The sequence below is a fragment of the Sphaeramia orbicularis genome, chromosome 15, assembly GCF_902148855.1.
Source record: "Sphaeramia orbicularis chromosome 15, fSphaOr1.1, whole genome shotgun sequence".
Classification (NCBI taxonomy): domain Eukaryota; kingdom Metazoa; phylum Chordata; class Actinopteri; order Kurtiformes; family Apogonidae; genus Sphaeramia; species Sphaeramia orbicularis.
Window position 1 is genome coordinate 6,130,992 of NC_043971.1, and position 19,240 is coordinate 6,150,231.

Consider the following 19,240-nt stretch of genomic DNA (forward strand, 5'->3'; position numbering starts at 1 on the left):
GTGGTGGATGTTTGGGTCTTTATGGGTTAAAAAGTTTTAAAGAGAACATTTATCTTCTGTTTTAATTAGAAAAATAAATGAATGTGTCTAATAACTGTTATATTCAGTATGATCTCCTCGACCAATTGGAAACCCAATAAAAACAGCTCTCTGACCTATTTGAGGTTTGGAAAACATGGCTTATTTATCTCTTTACATTTTACTGTTATTGGAGATACAGTTATGACGCTGCCTGCAGTATTTTGACTCACAAGATTACAATTTATACACATTACAGATCTCTAACCATTTTATATATTCTATATTTGCTGATTTTCATCTGCGTGTGGATAATTTACTCATGTACATGTATTAATTATCACTTGTGAATTCTGCGACTGCGATTTTCGTCTAATCTACTCATGGACTTTGCCTCAGCGCATCGGCTCTGTTCATGTATGTAGAAGAAGATGTTCATTTTATTCCTAATATAGGCAAATTGCTATAAAACTGTGCAGACTGAGTGGCTGTGTGGGATGTTTATCCTTGTAGAAACTGGTAATAAGCTGATTCCATTCTGCTTCTAGCTTCGAAGACTGGTAAACATAATGATACATCCCACTCATTTTTTTCTGTAGGGCTAACGTATTACTACTTTTATGTTTGTGTGTTTTTAATGCGCAGTGTCTCCAAATGCAATATTTGTTTATACACGATAAATGTTCCATTGCACGCAGCAGTTAAGATACAGTACATGCAGATACAGTAAATACCCTACTGCCTATGCAAATAACACTACATTAAAGATGCCAGCGCTTAGAAAAATGCTAATCTGTGCAGACTCATTTAGAGCATGTTTTACATTCATTACTTTAAATTAGTTTAAATCATTCCGCTGTAAAACGCTGGTGAATTTTAGGATCCTGAAGGAAATGAAGCAGTCGTTTCATTTGGGAAAAAAAAAAAAAGTGCCACATGGTTTCTGCAGTATTTTTCACGTGTGAATTGGGATCTGACAGAGCGATTATGACTAGAGTCGCAAAGTGAAAAAATTACATTACACTTTAAGCATTATAGACTAACCCCTTGTAGACTATTGTTGCAAATTCATGTCAATATTCTGCTGTTTTTATATTAACCTCCTAGGACCCACTGTCCACATTAATGGACAACACTTTCACAACTTCATACAAAAAAAGAAAAGACAACTGTCCACCACAAAGGACATTCCATAAAAATTTTAAAAACTGCATCTGTAAAAACTGTTGCATCATCATGTTTCCAATATAGGCACTTATTTAATAAAAAAAACTTGTACTTTGCTGACATGTCCTGGGTCTTAGGAGGTTAAGGTGCTGTTCAACACTCTTTGTGGATGTACATATTGTTTATCTATGATCCCTGATGTTCATGGATCAATTTCAACGCCCTGTTTCTGGAACGGTGTTAATTCATGTCATGACATTCTACTGATTTTTGGATGATTTTTGTTTTGTTTGGATTGCTGACTGGAGGAACTGATCAATAGTAGCATCAATAAAAGAATCTACATGCCTGAGACTAATTACTACTATGGCAATAATGCAGATTATTTCCATCATAGTTATTGTAGGTGCTTTATTCAAATTAACAACCGCCAATTAATTTAGGATCTGTGTCACAGCAATAACACAATTTTTTTTTTAAATGTTCTCTTGAGACAGAGTGAAGCATTTGTATTCTCTGTAGGGGTCAAGAGTTTCACAGCTTTACTGTAAGGAGGGATATTTTGCTTTTTTAAATGGAATTATGCACTTAACCCTTTATATTACATTGAAATACTCTGAAATTAAAAATTTTAACCTTTCTGTGTTTTTGGAAATCATCGTATCCCTCCTCTTGCCCTAAAACATCTGAGCAGTACTTCCTAAAAAGTAAACACATTTAATAAAACAACTGTTATAAGGTCATAAATTGACAAAAGTCAGTCATATTTGCTATTTACAGCCTCAAAATGTCTATAAAATCTGTCTGAATCACAATATAATGTTAGAAAAACCAACATGCTTCTGGACATCACTGAGGCACAAGATTGGCCCCATATTTAAGGTTTGTGGAAATTACCAAAAATAGTCACTTGCCCGATAAAGGGTTAAAACATTTCCATGTGGTCTATATAAACTGTAAATGCTCTGCTTGGCTCTGAATTCTTCATTAATTCAACTCCACAGGTCCATCTTCAACCCTATTTCTGACTAATGACACCAGAAAGGTGGTTTGGAGCGCTGGCCCTTTAAATGCAAATGAGCCACCTCAGGCCCTGCCCCCTCTAGGTTGTTGACCGTGCTTTCTGTCCTTTTCAGCCACTTGTGTTCGTTAATACAAACAACAACTGAACATTTTAGGTAACTGGACATATTTTCAGTTTTTACTCCAACCGCTGCTGCTGACGAACAATTATGTCGTACTCGGAGAAATGTTCGTCGGAAGTCCTGACCTTATATATGCAAATGTTGTGATGTAACTAGTTATAAAATGTAACAAATTAAGAAGGAAATGAAACAGGTTGTAGAAATCCACTTGATTTTTGCCGGAATTAATATAAAGATAGTTTTGCAGCACCTGGAGGGTTCAAATTCAGACTTTTTAAACTATTTGGGTCCAAATACACAAATAAATGAACCACAGAATAATAAAATGGGTTTACCAAAATATGACCCCTTTAAAACCAGAGGTGGGAATTCCCAGCTCCATAGAATAAAAATCCTGCCATGTATTTGTTCTAAACCACTCACTGAACCAGCCCATTTTGATGAGCACAACTCCTCATCCAGGTAGATGAAGGGATAACTAGTGGAATCACCTGTGTTAAGTGAACAGGTAGACACTGTTGTTCACGCAGGCATTTTAAATCCAACTGACTCAGGGCTGCCACAAACTGACTGCACTTTATGTATTTATCGCATTTTAATTGTGTTTTAATTGCATTTTAAAACTGTATATTACTCTGTATTTTTAATTGCTTTTAACTGTATGTGCACTGTAAAGCACTTTGTGACCCCCTGTCTGTGAAAAGTGCTCTATAAATAAAACTTACTTACTTACTTACAGGTAGAACAAATACATGGCAGGACTTTTTCTCTGTGGAGCTGGGATTACCCACCTCTGCTTAAAACAAAACAAAAAAACAAAAAACAACAACAAAAAAAAGCTGTCCACTGCTAAAGATATTCCATAAAAAAAAATTAACCCTTTCATGGATGAATTACGAGAACCTTAGTCAATATTTTTTTCTTGAGTGTTTTTGTTCCTCTTCAGGCATGAAAACAAGACATGCAATTGATTTTTTTTTTTTTTTTAATGAACCTATTTTTCGTGGAGTTACAAAAATGTCCACTCAACTGGACACCATGTATTTAAGTTTTGAAGCAAAGAAACATTTGTTTAAAAATCATCATCAGAAAGTGATATACTGTGTGAAAACTATGAAATAAAACATTTTTAATGCCGCTATTTGCTAAATTGCATTTTATCATACTCTAATATTAGTTATTACTCATTTCATGAAGATAATATCCTCCTGAGACCCAGGAAATTGACAGTTTTAGCTTTTTCACATGAAAAAATTGTCTTGATAGGAAACTGCATAATGCAACCGTTTTTTCAGATGCATTTTTAAAATTATTTTTATTTAATGATTGATTTTTTAATGGAATGTCCTTTGTAATGGACAGCATTTTCAAAGTTAAACTGTCAAACTTTTGTCCCCTATAGAGGACAAAATGCATTGCTGGATTTCAGGAAGATATACAAAAAAAAACCCAAAAAACTTTTTGTTTGTTAATTACAGTCTAATAACAATTACCAGTTGATTTACACTAAAACATGTTACTGCAGATCAGGTTTATCAAGAACAGCAAAGTTACAGTAATTGTATGAATTGCAGTGTTTGGGATGTTGCATAAGCTCTACAATGTTGGCTGATATAGAACTAAAACAACAAAACCTATGAATAAACAATAGAACAGCTGTAGAATAACTGTCCACTGTAGTGACCACTACGCGTGAAAGGGTTAAAAATGTATCTGAAAAAACTGTTGCATTCTGCTATTTTTAATCAAGACAGTTATTTAATGTAAAAAAAAAGCCTTAACTTTTACATTTTCTGGGTCTCAGGAGGATATGACCGTAAATACATTTAGGTAGTAAGACAGTGGTTCCCAACCTGTTTTGTCTCGTGACCCCATTTTTACGTCACAGATTTCTGGCCACCCAGACATTCAAAACAGAGACTTTTTTTAAAATTTAATTTATTTGTTTTTGATCATGTAATAGTTTGCTACACTATGTTGCAAATAAACATTAATTTTAGATGACATTTAGTCTATATAATGTATATTATTCTGGACGGAGGCAGTAAATCCAGGTGTAGATTACTGCACAAAGTGAGAATTTGATTTTCCTTGGTCAGGATATGTACAGTCAGTCCAGCTTGGATTTCCAAGGAGGACAGTTAATATTGAACAAACAAGAACTCAAACTATGAATTATGAAAGAGCTGCAGCATCTGAAACTGACCACAATGAACATTTGACAGATGAACAGAACCACAGTGCTGCAGTTTCAGCTTCACAGTTTGTCATGTCTTTTATGGATTATGATTGTCTCTCTCAACTCACCGTATATTTTTTATTTCTAAGTTTTTGTTTTTATCAATTACTAGAAATTTCAGGCGACCCCATTTAAATTCCAGGCGACCCCACGTGGGGTCCCGACCCCAAGGTTGAAAAACACTGTAGTAAGAGGTTGAAAGCAGTATATTTGGAGTAAAATTCTTATTAATGTCAGTGTTTTCGAACTGGGCTGTAGAAATCTGCACAAGAGAGCGCAGCATAATGCACACACCATGTGCTACAAAACCACCAATTTCTCGCGGACATTTGCAGCCCTCTACATGGATTATACAACGATATAAGCAGTCTGAAATGGCCTAACCTCTGTTCTGCCATTCCCAATTCATTCAGAGCTGACAGCTTTCCTTTTCTTCGCCAGCATGCTCTTGTCATTAGCATGCCTCTGAACTTTGCCTCGCAGTGTCTCTTCTGAACAGTTCTGATGAATTATTTCATCCTGTACGAGGCTGACTGCAGGGCATACACATGTGGTTGCTTCCTCTGGCCAGGGTAGAGTCTTTTTAGTACCGGTGGAGGGTGGACACCTGTTCCCTTGCACCCCCCCACCACCCCCCCCCCTCCCCTCCAACATGACCCCAGAGTGTGCTGCTGACATTAAACTGTGCATGTAAGAATGCACAAATTTAGAGGCCTACAGGGACACAGTCAGGCTACTATCTGTCTTTCTTTTCTTGTCTCTCACCTTACATGTATTCGCTGAAAATAAAACGACTTTCTCCTCACAGTCCATGTGTACCTTCTGCTATTTATTGCAGACGGACAGTTGGAACTTACGACTTTATATACTTTTAGTGTGTTGTAAAAGAGAAACTCACAAAGCTTCACTATGTAAGATTTGTGCATTTGTGTGCTTATGTGCAGTTTGTTTTAACTGTGATCACTGGTGTAGACAAGTGAGATTGTTATTAGCATCAAATTGGGACCAGCTAATGTCAGATGGAAATGTTAAACTACGTATCAGAGGTTCATTTGCACCATATACGGGGTTCCTGCGGGGTCTTAAAAACTCTTAAAAGTCTTGAATTTGTAACAGGGCATTAAATTATGTACAAATGTTTATGACTGAGAAGATTGTGATGTGTATGTGTATTGTTTATTTGTATTTTTTTTGTTTGTTTGTTTTTTTGTGTAGGTGTGTGTTTACTTGTGACACTTGTAATGTTGCAGGTGCCTTTGTTTGTAAGGTACAGGTCTACATGTGTTTATATTTACAAGTGTATGTGTGTATGTATATATATATATATATATATTAAAAAAAAGTGTTAAGAAATATATTGTTAAAAAAAAAAAAAAAGTCTTGAATTGACGAATCTGCATTTAATACCTTTAAAAAGTCTTTTGAAAGGTATTAACCCTCGTGGATCTGGAGGGAGTTTTCCTGGAAAAATCTGGTGCGTTTCTTAATCACACCTAAGAAGAAAAGCAAGCAGTTAGACAGACAGCAGAAATGTTGGAGGGAATGTGGAGAATTTGATGTAGATCACATGCATGTTTTTTGGAAATGGGATAAAATAACCGTGTTTTGGGATATGGTGTGTAGAGTACTAAAACAAATAATGGGGTATGAAATTCCAATGTGCTGTGATGTTCTGTATTTTTGTAACTTATCTGATGGAAATGTAGTGGGAAACAACATATACTTGGTTAAGATACTTTTGGTGGCTTGCAAAAAAACTATTAGAAGGAACTGGGGAAGGACAGAACCACCAACAAAGGACCAGTGGATTGCAATCATTGATGGAATATATACAATGGAAAGGGTGACTCATGGACTGCCACTACAGGAAGCACAAATGGACAAAAAGTGGAATAAATGGACTGTTTACAGAGTGAGGAATGATGGAAAGACTGGATAAAAATGTGCTGAAATAGGTATATGTACCCAAGCAATGTTGGTTTGTTCGTTTTTTGTTTTTTATTGTTTTGTCAAATATGTGTAAAAAATTTCAATAAAAACTTAACGGACAAAAAAAATAAACAAAAGGTATTAACCCTTTATGGGGCACTCATTGAAATACTCTGAAATTCCAAATTTCAACCTTTCTACGATCCTTGTCTATGTATGTATGAAATCATCATATCCCTCCTCTTGCCCTAAAACATCTGAGCAGCACTTGCTAAAAAGTAAACACACGCAATAAAACAACTGTTCTAAGGTCATAAACTGACAAAAATCACTCATATTCACTATTTTCGGCTTCAAAATGTCTATAAAATCTGTCTGAATCACTGTTTAATGTTAGAAAGACCAACATGTTTCTGGACCTCTTTGACTCACAGGATTGGATCCATATTTAACATTTGTGGAAATTACCAAAAATAGTCACTTGCCTGTTAAAGGGTTAAATTTGACGTGGCAGGTCTTAAGTTATGTTGCCATAAACTTGTTGGCTGTGTTGTGTTTAAATGTCCAAGCTGCAAAGAAAGTAACATTAGTCTACTCAGTTCCAATCTGACCATTTATATTGAAACTAGGAACCAGTTATGGCTAACTTTGCACCCCCTAGTGAGAAATGACTCAGAACAGTAGGAATCAAGGCGTTAGAGTAAATAAATATGTTTTCCCAAATTCTAGGAGTCAGGAATTTTTACCAGTATGACCATGAAATAGGCATTAAATTCAGTTCTAAATAGTCATAAAAAGTCTCAAATTTAACTTGTAGAAACCTGTAGGAACCCTGCATTTAAGTATAGTACTGACACATAAGATACCGTAGACAATGTAACTTTCTCCAACTCAAGCCCGATAAAACATATTTTAGGCCTCTCCAGAACCAAAACTTACAAAAATACCTCATAAGTTTCCATTAGATCATTTTTACTGACTCTTTTACTGTCAAAACAATACGAATTAAATATACTTTGTTGTAATGTTGGAAATCCAATCGCAGAAAGTAACATACAATCAATAATCCCTTCTAACACTGATAGGTAATGTTAAAGTCATAAACTGAACAATAATAATAATAATAATGAAAAAAAAAAAAACAAAACATGTTAAAACAAACACTAAATCTAAATCAAAACCTTGTCTGAAAGTGTCTGTTTTGTGTCTTTGTTTTTTGTCTTTCTTTTTTGTGTCGTTCTTTACATTATTTTCATTTGACAGTTGGCGAAAGACATTAACCCTTTCATGCATACTGGTCACTACAGTGGACAGTTCTTCTCCAGCTATTCTCTTGTATATTCATGGGTTTTGTTGTTTTAGTTCCATATCAGCCAACACAGTGGACACTTATGCATGATCTCATACACTGACATTCAGACCATTACTCTAACTTTACTGTTCTTGATAAACCTGATCTGCACTAACATGTTTGAGTGTAAACCACTTGTTTCTTGTTAGACACAAAGGTTTTTTTGCATGTTATCTCCATGAAATGAGTAAAAACTAGCATAATAATATGTTAAAATGTGAGAAAACATCAGATTAGCAGCATTAAAAATGTTTTTATTTTATTGTTTTCATATCACTTTCTTACAGAAGAGGATTAGGGCCACTGGAAAAAAAAAGGTGTAATATTTTTTATTTATTATTCTGGGAAAAAAGTCAGAATTCTGACTTTAAACTCCGAATTCTGACTTTTTTTTCAGAATTCTGACTTTAAAGTCAGAATTCTGAAATTTTTCTCAGAATTCTGACTTTAATTTCAGAATTCTGACTCTTTTTTTTATAATAATAATAAGAAATATATTTTGGACACTAGTTTATTGTATTTTTATTTAACTCCATGAAGAAAAAAAAAAATCACATTGTTTTTTTCATGCCTAAGGGGGAATAAAAACACTCAAGGAAAAAATTTTGATTAAGGTTCTCATAATTCGTGCATGAAAGGGTTAATATAAAGTGGCTAAAATATTTGAGGAAAAACAGTGTTAATAGTGAGCACCATACTGAGTCAGAGGGAAAAAGTTCCCAAAGTAATGATGTTTGTAAAAAATCAAGTGTTCATGGAAGACAAGCCTGGACTGAACGCATCTAAAAAAAGGTTTTCGCAAGTTTTGCTGCTTTAATTTTACATTTTTTCCCCCCACGTGCTTCTGAAGAACAGTTACAGGATTTAGGAGATTAGAAGAACATTTAAGCAGAGAATGACTCAGTGTCACTTGGTCATTTGGACAATCTGTTTTTAAATTAACAAAAGACATAATAAGCATGAATGTCTGGAAAGATGTCCTGTAAGCAGTGGAGGTTTAATGTTTTTCACTTCCATTTTGGGTTGGGAAATTAATTATAAAGACAGAACCCAGAGTGATTACGGCTAATGTCGCAAAGTAAAAAAAAAATTCCTGTAACACTCTATATGAAGGATTATACACTGGATTATGCAAAATTATTATCATACATATGCAATAACTATCATACATGTGACGACACTTATAACACAAAAGGAAGGTCCGCACAACCTGTGAGCTCCCAAACCATTTATTGGTGACGTTTCGGGCCGTCTGATGAAGGGCCTCAGCCCGAAACGTCACCAATAAATGATTTGGGAGCTCACAGGTTGTGCGGACCTTCCTTTATTTTTTCACGTTCTATTTTTTGGGATCCTGCACACCTCTAATTTTGGATGTGCGTGTCGTTTACCTTTTTTCATGACACTTATAACACACTCACTTCCTGTACACCAACACAAATATAACAAAAGCAAGTCAGTTTAGAACTTTTCTGACTGAAATCACTGAAAAAATATCTGTTTAACAACTGAATTTGTAATCCTCAGATGTCATATTGAGCATTAAACCCATATTTTGTATATGGGACTTTAACCCTTTCATGCATGAACTGTGAGAACCTTAGTCAAGATTTTTTTCTTCAGTGTTTTTATTCCTCCTTAGGCATGAAAAAAACAATGCAATCAAGTTTTTTTTTTTTCTATGGCGTTACAAAAATATCCATGCATTTAATTCTTGAAGCAAAGAAACGTGTTTAAAACCCAATATTAGAAAGTGATATGAAAACAATGAAATAAAAACATTTTTAATGCTGCTAATCTGATGTCTTTGCACATTTTAACATATTCTAATGCTAGTAATTACTCTTCATGGAGATAATATGCAAAAAAAAAACCTTCTTGTCTAACAAATAACAATTGATTTACACTTAAACATGTTAGTGCAGATCAGATTTATCAAGAACAGCAAAGCTGCAGTGATGGTCTGAATGTCAGTGTATGGGATGGTGTGTAAGTGTCCACTGTGTTGGCTGATATGGAACTAAAACATCAAAACCCACGAATATAGAAGAGAACAGCCGGAGGAGAATTGTCCACTGTAGTGGCCTGTGCATGAAAGGGTTAACCGTCATCACTGAAGCCGTCTTTCCCAAACCCGTCTTTATTTTTACTTCTTTAAACTTCATTGAATCTTCCCCATAGCGGCTCCACATCTGATTCTCTTTCAAAAGCTCTAATACACAACACACTTTGTCCATTATGAGAAATGCTTCGGAGCAATTTGCTGTTTTTACTTTGGTAGACCTCACTGTGAGCGCGCACACATTCCTGCAGAAACATCTTTTTTGTCTTAACATTTAACCTTTTTTATGCAAAGGCAGTTTTTGACAAGTAGACTTCAGATGTCTGCGCGGACTATGGTGATATTTACAACAGCTGCTATGGATGATCCTGGATTATTGGTGTTTTTATTTTCATCTGATGTACTTTTAATGTGTCCGTATATTATATCTTCTACTATATGGAATCTCCTGGAGGATGATATTAAGTGTCCAAAAGGAATTTATCCCTATGTTTTCCATCACATACATTACACCAGCTGATGTTACTGGCTGTACGTGATAGACCATTTTCCCAGCAGGAAAAACACAGGTGATCATTACTGATTGATCTATCCCCGAAAGAGATGCAAGTGAGCCAACCTGCGTAAATCAAAATCCAGGAGTTGCTGGTTGGAATTAACATAATTGCACCTGTTCATTTCCTAAAGAGAAAACAAAAATGTGGACATCAGATGCTAGACAGATGTTACACAACAAGATAAGATAAGATAAGAGGAATTAGGCATATATAGGTTATAGCGGGGGTGTCAAACATACGGCCCGGGGGCCAAATGCGGCCCGCCAAAGGGTCCAGTTCGGCCCCTGGGATGTTTTTGCCAAGTGCAAAAATTCCACAGTCTTGAATTGAATTAAGCGAAAAATTTTTTTTAGCTTGAATTAAGGAAAAAAATCTTGAATTAAGCCAAAAAAAATATTCAATTAAGTTAAAAAAGTCTTCAATTAAGCCAAAAAAAAAAAAATCTTCAGTTAAGTAAAAAAAATCTTGAATTAAGACAAAAAAAAAATCTAGAATTAACAACTTGAATTTTTTTCTTTGTTTTAGTGCAAAAAATGACATTAAATTATGAAAATATTTACATTTACAAACTATCGTGTAACACTAAAATGTGAATAACCTGAACAAATATGAACAACCTGAAATGTCTAAAGAAAATTAAGCACAATTTTAACAATTTTTCTGCCTGTTCCTCAGTAGTGTCTTAGTGTCTTTGTAGATGTGATCCATAATGCACATGTAGAAATGATAATTTGAGGAATAATATTGTTTAAATTGCACTACATTTTCTTATGTTTTTTTTTTATTTAAATTTCAGTTTTTTCAGTTTTCTTTTTTTTTTTTTTTTGGATTATAAGAGTAAGTATTTTCTCAATTTAATGGTGTTTTTTTACACTAAAACAAAGACAAAAATTTGGAGTTGTCATTATTTATAGGTTATTATGTTATTATTCTACTGGTCCGGCCCACTGCAGATCAAATTTAGCTGAATATGGCCCCTGAACTAAAATGAGTTTGACACCCCTGGGTTATAGGAAGATCTGGAGTTAGCCCTTCAGTGACAGCTCATTAATTTGTGCTAATGCTAATTGCTAATGCTAGATACTGTGTGTGTATTAGGATGGGTAAAATGCGGAGGCCAAATTTCTCTACAGGGATAATAATATGAGTTCACATTCACTATCACCTAACTGGTCAAAAAGGAAACCATAAGGTGACAATCAATGCTCCCAGAAAAAAATAGATAATCCAAAAAACAATGCATTGTATCAACACCAGAGGAACGAAACAACAAGAATCCAAACAATAGTCACTCTCCAGACAGTTGCCACCTATTTGGCATGTTTATTTTCTGCGATGACAGATCATAATGTCTGCAGTGAAAAACAAAAACAAAACAAAAAAAAAAACACGAGAAGTTGAATTGTGGCAGAAATTTCAATGATTATTACACAACAAGTAAACTGGTTGATGAAATTTAGGAAATGTGATGCTTTTCTTGATATTTAAAGGTTGAATATTTCACATTTTCACATACGTTTGTGTACTTCAGTGAAGTTTGTAGATAGATGTGTGGGTTTTTTTTCAACAAAAATCCTTATCTTGAGTCCTCTCTTCTACTCATTTACATCAAAAGTAGGTTGTGCAGACACGTCCTAAAGCAGGGGTGTCAAACTCATTTTCTTTCAGGGGCCACATTCAGCCCAATTTGACCTCCAGTGGGCCCGACCAGTCAACTAATAACATAATAGCCTATAAATAATGACAAGTCCAAATTTTTTATATGAAAAAGAAAAAAAACAACATTAAATTATGAAAACATTAACATTTTACAAACTATCCAAACAAAAAACGTGAATTACTGCAAAAAACAGAAATTTCTGATGAAAAATAAGAGAAATAATAAGAAAAATTTGATCAATATTATGCCTCAACTTATAATTTACACATGTGCATTACAGATCAGATCTGTCAGGATCTGTGCTTGTGTGACTCTCAGCTCCTCCCTTTTGGTCATGGTCTGTGCCGGTGTGACCCTCAGTTCCTCCGTTTCCTAATCATCATCATCATCATCAGACTCACCTGCTGGTGCTGCGTGGCTGCAGCCAATTACCTCTAGCCTATTTAAGGCTTTGGTTTGCAGCCATGCAGCGCTGGTCCATTTTTCCTCTTCACTCTTTTCCATAACCCAGACATTATCCATTTTCATCTACGGACTCTGACCCAGGTTTTGTGTGTTTTTTTGGTCTTCCTTTATGGACTCTGTTCTTGGTTCTGTGCTTTCCATTGTTTAATTTTTATTTTTGTTTAATAAACTTGTGTTTTTTCCCCTTCAGTACCGTGCATTTGAGTCCTCTCTTTTTTCCTCGTTGTGACAAGATCTACCAAGATACAAAACAGGCAGAATATTGTTAAAATTAAATATATTTTTCTGTAGATATTTCCGGTTCATATTTGTTCAGGTTATTGACGTTATTATTCAAGGATATCAGAGTTTAATGTTCTTTGCAATAAATCAAAGAGAAAAAATTTGTGTTGCCATTATTTATAGGCATGATCTCATTATTTTTTCACATTAAACCAAGAAGAAAATTTCGAGTCATTATTTCTAGGTTATAATGCTGTTATTTTTGACTTCGATGCCCTTGACTCTTAATATCTTTTGCATTTTGCGAATTCATCCATCATTCAGCCTTTGGTGGGCCGGTTTTGGCCCCCGGGCTGCATGTGTGACACCTGTGCCTTAAAGCATAAAACCATCAGAGGTTCCATAGACTCACACTGAACAGCTCTTTTAAAATCATCCTGGTTTAATACTCTTTATTTTGAACCTATAATAAGTATATTAGTGGTAAAGCAACACTATGTTAATCATATTTTAGGTCTAACATGAGTCTTTAGTTTGATTTTTAGAGCTTATGTTTATTGAATAAAATATTGAAAATATGTTTCTTCCTGACAAATATCTCAGCTGTAAATTTGGTTAATACATTTCACAAACACAAAATGATTTTTTTAAGCAAATACATAATGAAGTTTACTGTTTTATCATGTCAGTAAGCTAACATTTAGCATGAGCTCATCCATCACCCTCATATGCGATGAAAAGACAAATGCTGCAACACTGTTTCCTCCCCAATGCATTAAAATGGCAAAATATGGCATTTACAGTAGCTGCGCTGTTCCTGATCGGTTTCCAGATGCACATACAACAGTTTCAGAACAAGAGTTGGTCATTACAGCTGTCAATCACATGTTTTTGTGATTAACAAACAACTTATGAAAACCATCTCATTATGATGAAATTCACTGTTGGGAGAAAGTAACTGGATGTGTAGTTTAAGTTTTTAGTTATTTAGCACTGGATAATATAGGGGAGTAAGCTTCATAAACAGTTTTGCAGATGGAGATTGAGTTGTTGTTGATCTGATGGTGTTTTCATGAAGTGTGAGCTTTCGTACCAACCTTCCATTTGACCTGAGATCTAATTAACACAAGAAAATGTACAGATGGACCACCAGATCACTTATTAGAGGTACCAAATCAAACTAAATTGACTGGAATGAACCCTGGAAAAAAATTATTATTTATTAATATTTTTAGATATTTTTTTACCCGTGGTAACAGCACCAGGAATGTACTTTGTTTCTATTTTTCACACACATTTTGGTTATATTACGTAAATACTGTCGAATGACTTTATTCTGATTTGGTATAGGCCTATTTGTTCATTGCTCTGGTTTGAAGTGTAAGGACAGGAGTGAGTATTTAAAACGATATTATGTTAAGTTATTTGATGATGAGAATGGGGGTGGGATTAAATAAGTTTTCCTTCTTCTCACCAAGGTTATTATCATTAACGAAAACTAACGAAATGACGAAAACTAGAATTGAAAAAACATTTTCGTTAACTGGAATAAATAAAAACTATAATTAAAAGAAAAAATTGTAACTAACTGAAACTGTATTGTGTGCTTTCAAAACTAACTAAAACATATAAAAATTATGGATGAAATTTCCTTCGTTTTCATCTTTGTCAATGTCGGATTGATATGAAATCGATTTATTTCACGCTAGCAATTTTAGCTAGCGGCACCGTACGGTACTTCACGGTCCATCACGGTCCATCACTTCTTGTCACTTGTGGTTTCCAGTCGTCTTCTGGTCCCCACTCTACCTGGAAACATGGAGACTAAAGTAGGGAGAAAGCAGCAGAGTCCTGTCTGGGATTTATATGAATATGACAGAGAAGAAGATAAAAGATACGACAAAACTAAAACTAATACTAAAATAAAACTAAACTAAAACTAAGCATTTAGAAAAAAATGAAAACTACTTAAAACTAGCAAACGTGCTCTAAAAACGAATTAAAACTAACTGAATTAGAAAAAAAAAGTCAAAACTAAATAAAACTAAACTATAATGAAAAATCCAAAACTGTTATAACCTTGCTTCCCACTCCTTTTTGAGTGTAAATGAATGATTTTGGAATTTTTGAACTTGCATGTATTCTGTAAATACTTGAAATTAACAAATAAATGAGAAAGAGATGTTCTCTGTAGGTGTATGTGAGCCAACCCCAGTGGTCACCAGTGGTATTACAGCTTTAAGATACTCTTTCCTAGATGCAAACTCCTGCCTCCACAGTCTGTGATCTACAGCTGCAACACCAGCTACCGTTAGCATTGAAATATCCACTAATGCTAACAAATGATTGGTTTTTAGCACGACACCGACTTCACACGTGAATATAATTTTTAATTTAATGTTAACTTTGAAATAAACTCAACTTTTGCCACTGAAATTTTGAGTTGTGGATGTTTTCGCTGGTCATACTTTCACTTACTCTTTCTGAAGGATATGAGGAAGAAATCAAGGCCTTTAGGGAGTCACCGGACTGACATGTTCCCCCGGCTTAGCAGCCCTTTTTAGCTGCGCTCGTCACGCTGCAGTCGCACATCTGCACCTATATATCAAAGCTGTGCACAAAAACATTCCTGAGAGCAAAGCAGGGGTGATTTGTGTGCCTTTCTCCTGCTTTTTTTTATTAAAATTCATGTGATCTAACTGTTCGCTCGACTAAAAGCTCGGCCTTTTAAATCAGTCATCCGTCCAGAACTTAGACCTGCACCACATTAAGACCAGCTCTGACATCACGACTGTTTCCCCTCTCCCTGCAGCGCCTCATGCCTATTTCATATATTCTCTGTTGTCCTCAACAGATGGACAATCTTCCAGCCAGAGATTTTTTAAAGTGTTTAATAAATGTAATACAACCTATATTGTGTTGAAGAAAGGGGCCTAAACCAGAACCATGTGCATGGGGTGTATGGCGGCCGTTAGGGGCCACGGCTAATATGGTTCAACATGTGGACTCGGCCGTGGAGGCAGGTTCACTTACATGTTGGGCAGTTTATGACCTTCTGCGTTCTGCAATAGGAAAGCAGCCGACAGAGCACTTTTACCACTCTCTAATTTATTATGTGATGTTTTGTTTTTTAATGCACCGATGTATTCTGTACTGGACAAGAGTAATAAAAGGCCACAGCTGATGTTGGAATGCAGCGTCTTTCATGTTTTATCTCACGGAGGAGCACTGCAGCCGTATTATGTTCCTATAGAGGGTAATATATGAAAGTGTTTGACTTATTGTCAAATTAAGGAAGAGTGTCGTGACCCTGGTGGTGAGTACGCACGGCTCTGGTCGTTATTTCATTCAACTTATGCTGACACTGCGAACATCAGACGATAAAATGTTTCTGGAAAAGGAATGTGAGTGGAGAAGGAAGTGGATAAATCACAACACGCCGCTATGCAAATATACGTACTTCACCACCGTTTCATCTTATTCCATTAGTAGAATCAAAAGGGTTATTATCTTTATTATCTTCAGCGGAGGAAGCCGTGTTACACTTGCTTCATTTTCCTCGTCCTCAAAGAAAAAAACGATGGAAAATGTGCCATTAGTTATGTCAGAAGCACGAGCTCATTCTTGTAGTATTCTTTTTATGCACTAGATGGAACAAAGTCATGCTGGAACATTGAACTGTGTGAAATAAATGCTATAAAAATAATTAAGAAGCATAAATTAAATCCTTATATGACATATGCAGTTCCATATGAGGCAGTAACATTTCAAAGAAACGGTTCACTGCAAATAATCTGAATGGCTGATGCCGAGTTGCAGCTTCGTCTGATTGGTCAAATGGTCACATGATGAGTGTGAACACATGCCACATATAAATAAAATGTTTTGTCATTGATCATGAATTAAGCAGTAAATTGTGATGCATTTATTATGAATATCCATGCACAATATAGATGAAAATGTGATTTATCGGTGTGTATTAATGTGGAGCTGTAGAGAAATGTCTGTTTAAGTTGATTCTGAAGAAATATCACAAACTTTCAACTGTTAAATATTATGTGCATTGGCCTAATAAATCCAGGGATATTAAAACCTGTTGTATGAGCACAAAACGTGGTCAATTTGTACATTTTGTCAACATTATTCGATATAATTCTAATGGTATTAAATTGTGATAAGGACCTTAAAGACTGCTTATTCATCAAGTATGGAATCCTACATTTGATTATTTCACAGGCTAAATATTTTATTTATTCATGTGGTTATTGGCACATATATCTAAAAAAAACTGTAAGAATCTTGAAAAAAGTTTGAACATTGTGCAAAATATCTTGTAATTCATCAAAGTTTCAATCCAAGAAATACACTTTAAATGGAGGTTTATAAACTGAGCTACATCTCGATAAGGTTGTAGAAATTTTTGCTAGTTAGAGACCTTTTCAGGTGTTCTTAAGCATCTACATGTGGTCTATATGGTCCTCTATGTTCCTTTAAACGTTATGTATATATAACATTAATTTAAACTCACCAAGAAAACACCAGAAAACAATAATAATAAAAAAAAAAAACTGTTGATTCTGGGAATAATTAAGAAAACCTACCAAAAAGAATGAATTGGGCTCTTCTGATACAGACAGTGAGTCTTTGTTGTATCTTCTGTAATAAGAGTGAACATCTAAGTAAAAAAAGCTCGAGTGTGATGTGAGGAGTTGCTGTTCATGAATACACTGTTCTGGCATATGTTCACATTAAAACTGATAGAAGCTTGAATAGAGAAGCAAAGCATGGATTACACTGATAAAATACATGTCTTAAAGCTTTTACTTAACTGGTGAACTAAACTGAAGGAAAAAGGCTCCATCTTTACATTGTTCTAATGTTATTATCTAATAATAGTAATTATCTGTTATCTGCACCGAACATTAATGTAAAACATAAGGCTGAGCTTTATGTACTTTGGAGTCTATGTGACTCACATTTTTGTGCACCCTAATATTTCACTAAGCCTTAGCATTTCATTCAAAGATGTACTTTAGATAAGTGCAATAATCTCAGTTTGATGGATGGCCCAGCCGGAGCCCGGGGCCCGCGGTGTGTACATACTGCACTGGTTGCGGCAGAATGATAAAACCAACATCGGCAGGTGTGTTTGGTTAAGATGCACTTGTCAAGTGGGGTGACAAGCATGTCTGTGTTCATTCAAGTGAACCCCTTATCTGAACCTCCATGTCCCACTCATGAGACAAAAGCACTTCCCATGTTTGTATGATTTACCTCTTTCGAGGAAAGTGCACCCCAGAGCACACAATCACACACACACACGCACACACACACACATAATAAACCATCTATATTACACAAATGTTGACCTCAAAAATTTTATGTGGCGTTATATCTTTGCTGCTTCCTTTCAGGGCTGTACCCTGGGCATTATATTGTCTTTTCTGTGTCTTTCCTTTCCTTTCCTTTCCTTTCCTTTCCTTTCCTTTCCTTTAACATTTTCATTATTTACGTACATGGAAACTCCTACATGTGAGCACAACTGTTTTTCAAAGCTATGTTTTTTTTCGCCATAAAACAAAGACAGGCACCTTTGGAAGGAGTATTCAAGTAATAGTACTATTAGCGTATGTAAAACTCTTGCTTAGAATCCTACTTAAGTAAAAGCATTTATATATATATACATATATATATATATATATATATATATATATATATATATATATATATATATATATATATGTACATATATATAGATATATATGTGTACATATATATAGATATATATATAGATAGATAGATAGATACACACACACACACACACACACATATATATATATATATATATATATATATATATATATATATATATATATATATATATATTTGCAGCAGAATTTAGGACAAGTGTTAAAATGAAAGCCCTGGTTTGTCCCATTGACTGGTGTTCTATGATATGTGACATATTTGATTATTAATATTGACTCATCTGTGTTGTGTCATCATATTACTGAGTGTGGATGTGGTTTGAATAATTTCATATTTACTTTTATATCCAGGGACACAAGACAAATATGAGGCTCATCATATGATTAATGAGAGAAAAACGACAACACTATATCACAAAAATCTGTTTTCAGTTTTTGTTTTTGTCTAATCTTTGATTTTGTGTGAGATATTGGATGATTTGATCATGTATTAAAATGAAACCATGTGCTGTGTTATATAAAAAGTTGTATCATAACTTTATTTAATTCAATTTGTGCCCATTCAAAGACTTCACAATTATTTCTTGGCACAAAATGGGGGAATAAATAACAGCAAAAACAAAATAAATGAACAGAAAATAACATATGGCATATAGTGATGAAAGACCAGATTGCACAGAGACAGAAAGTCTGTTCCTTTTGTGTAAAAAATTACAA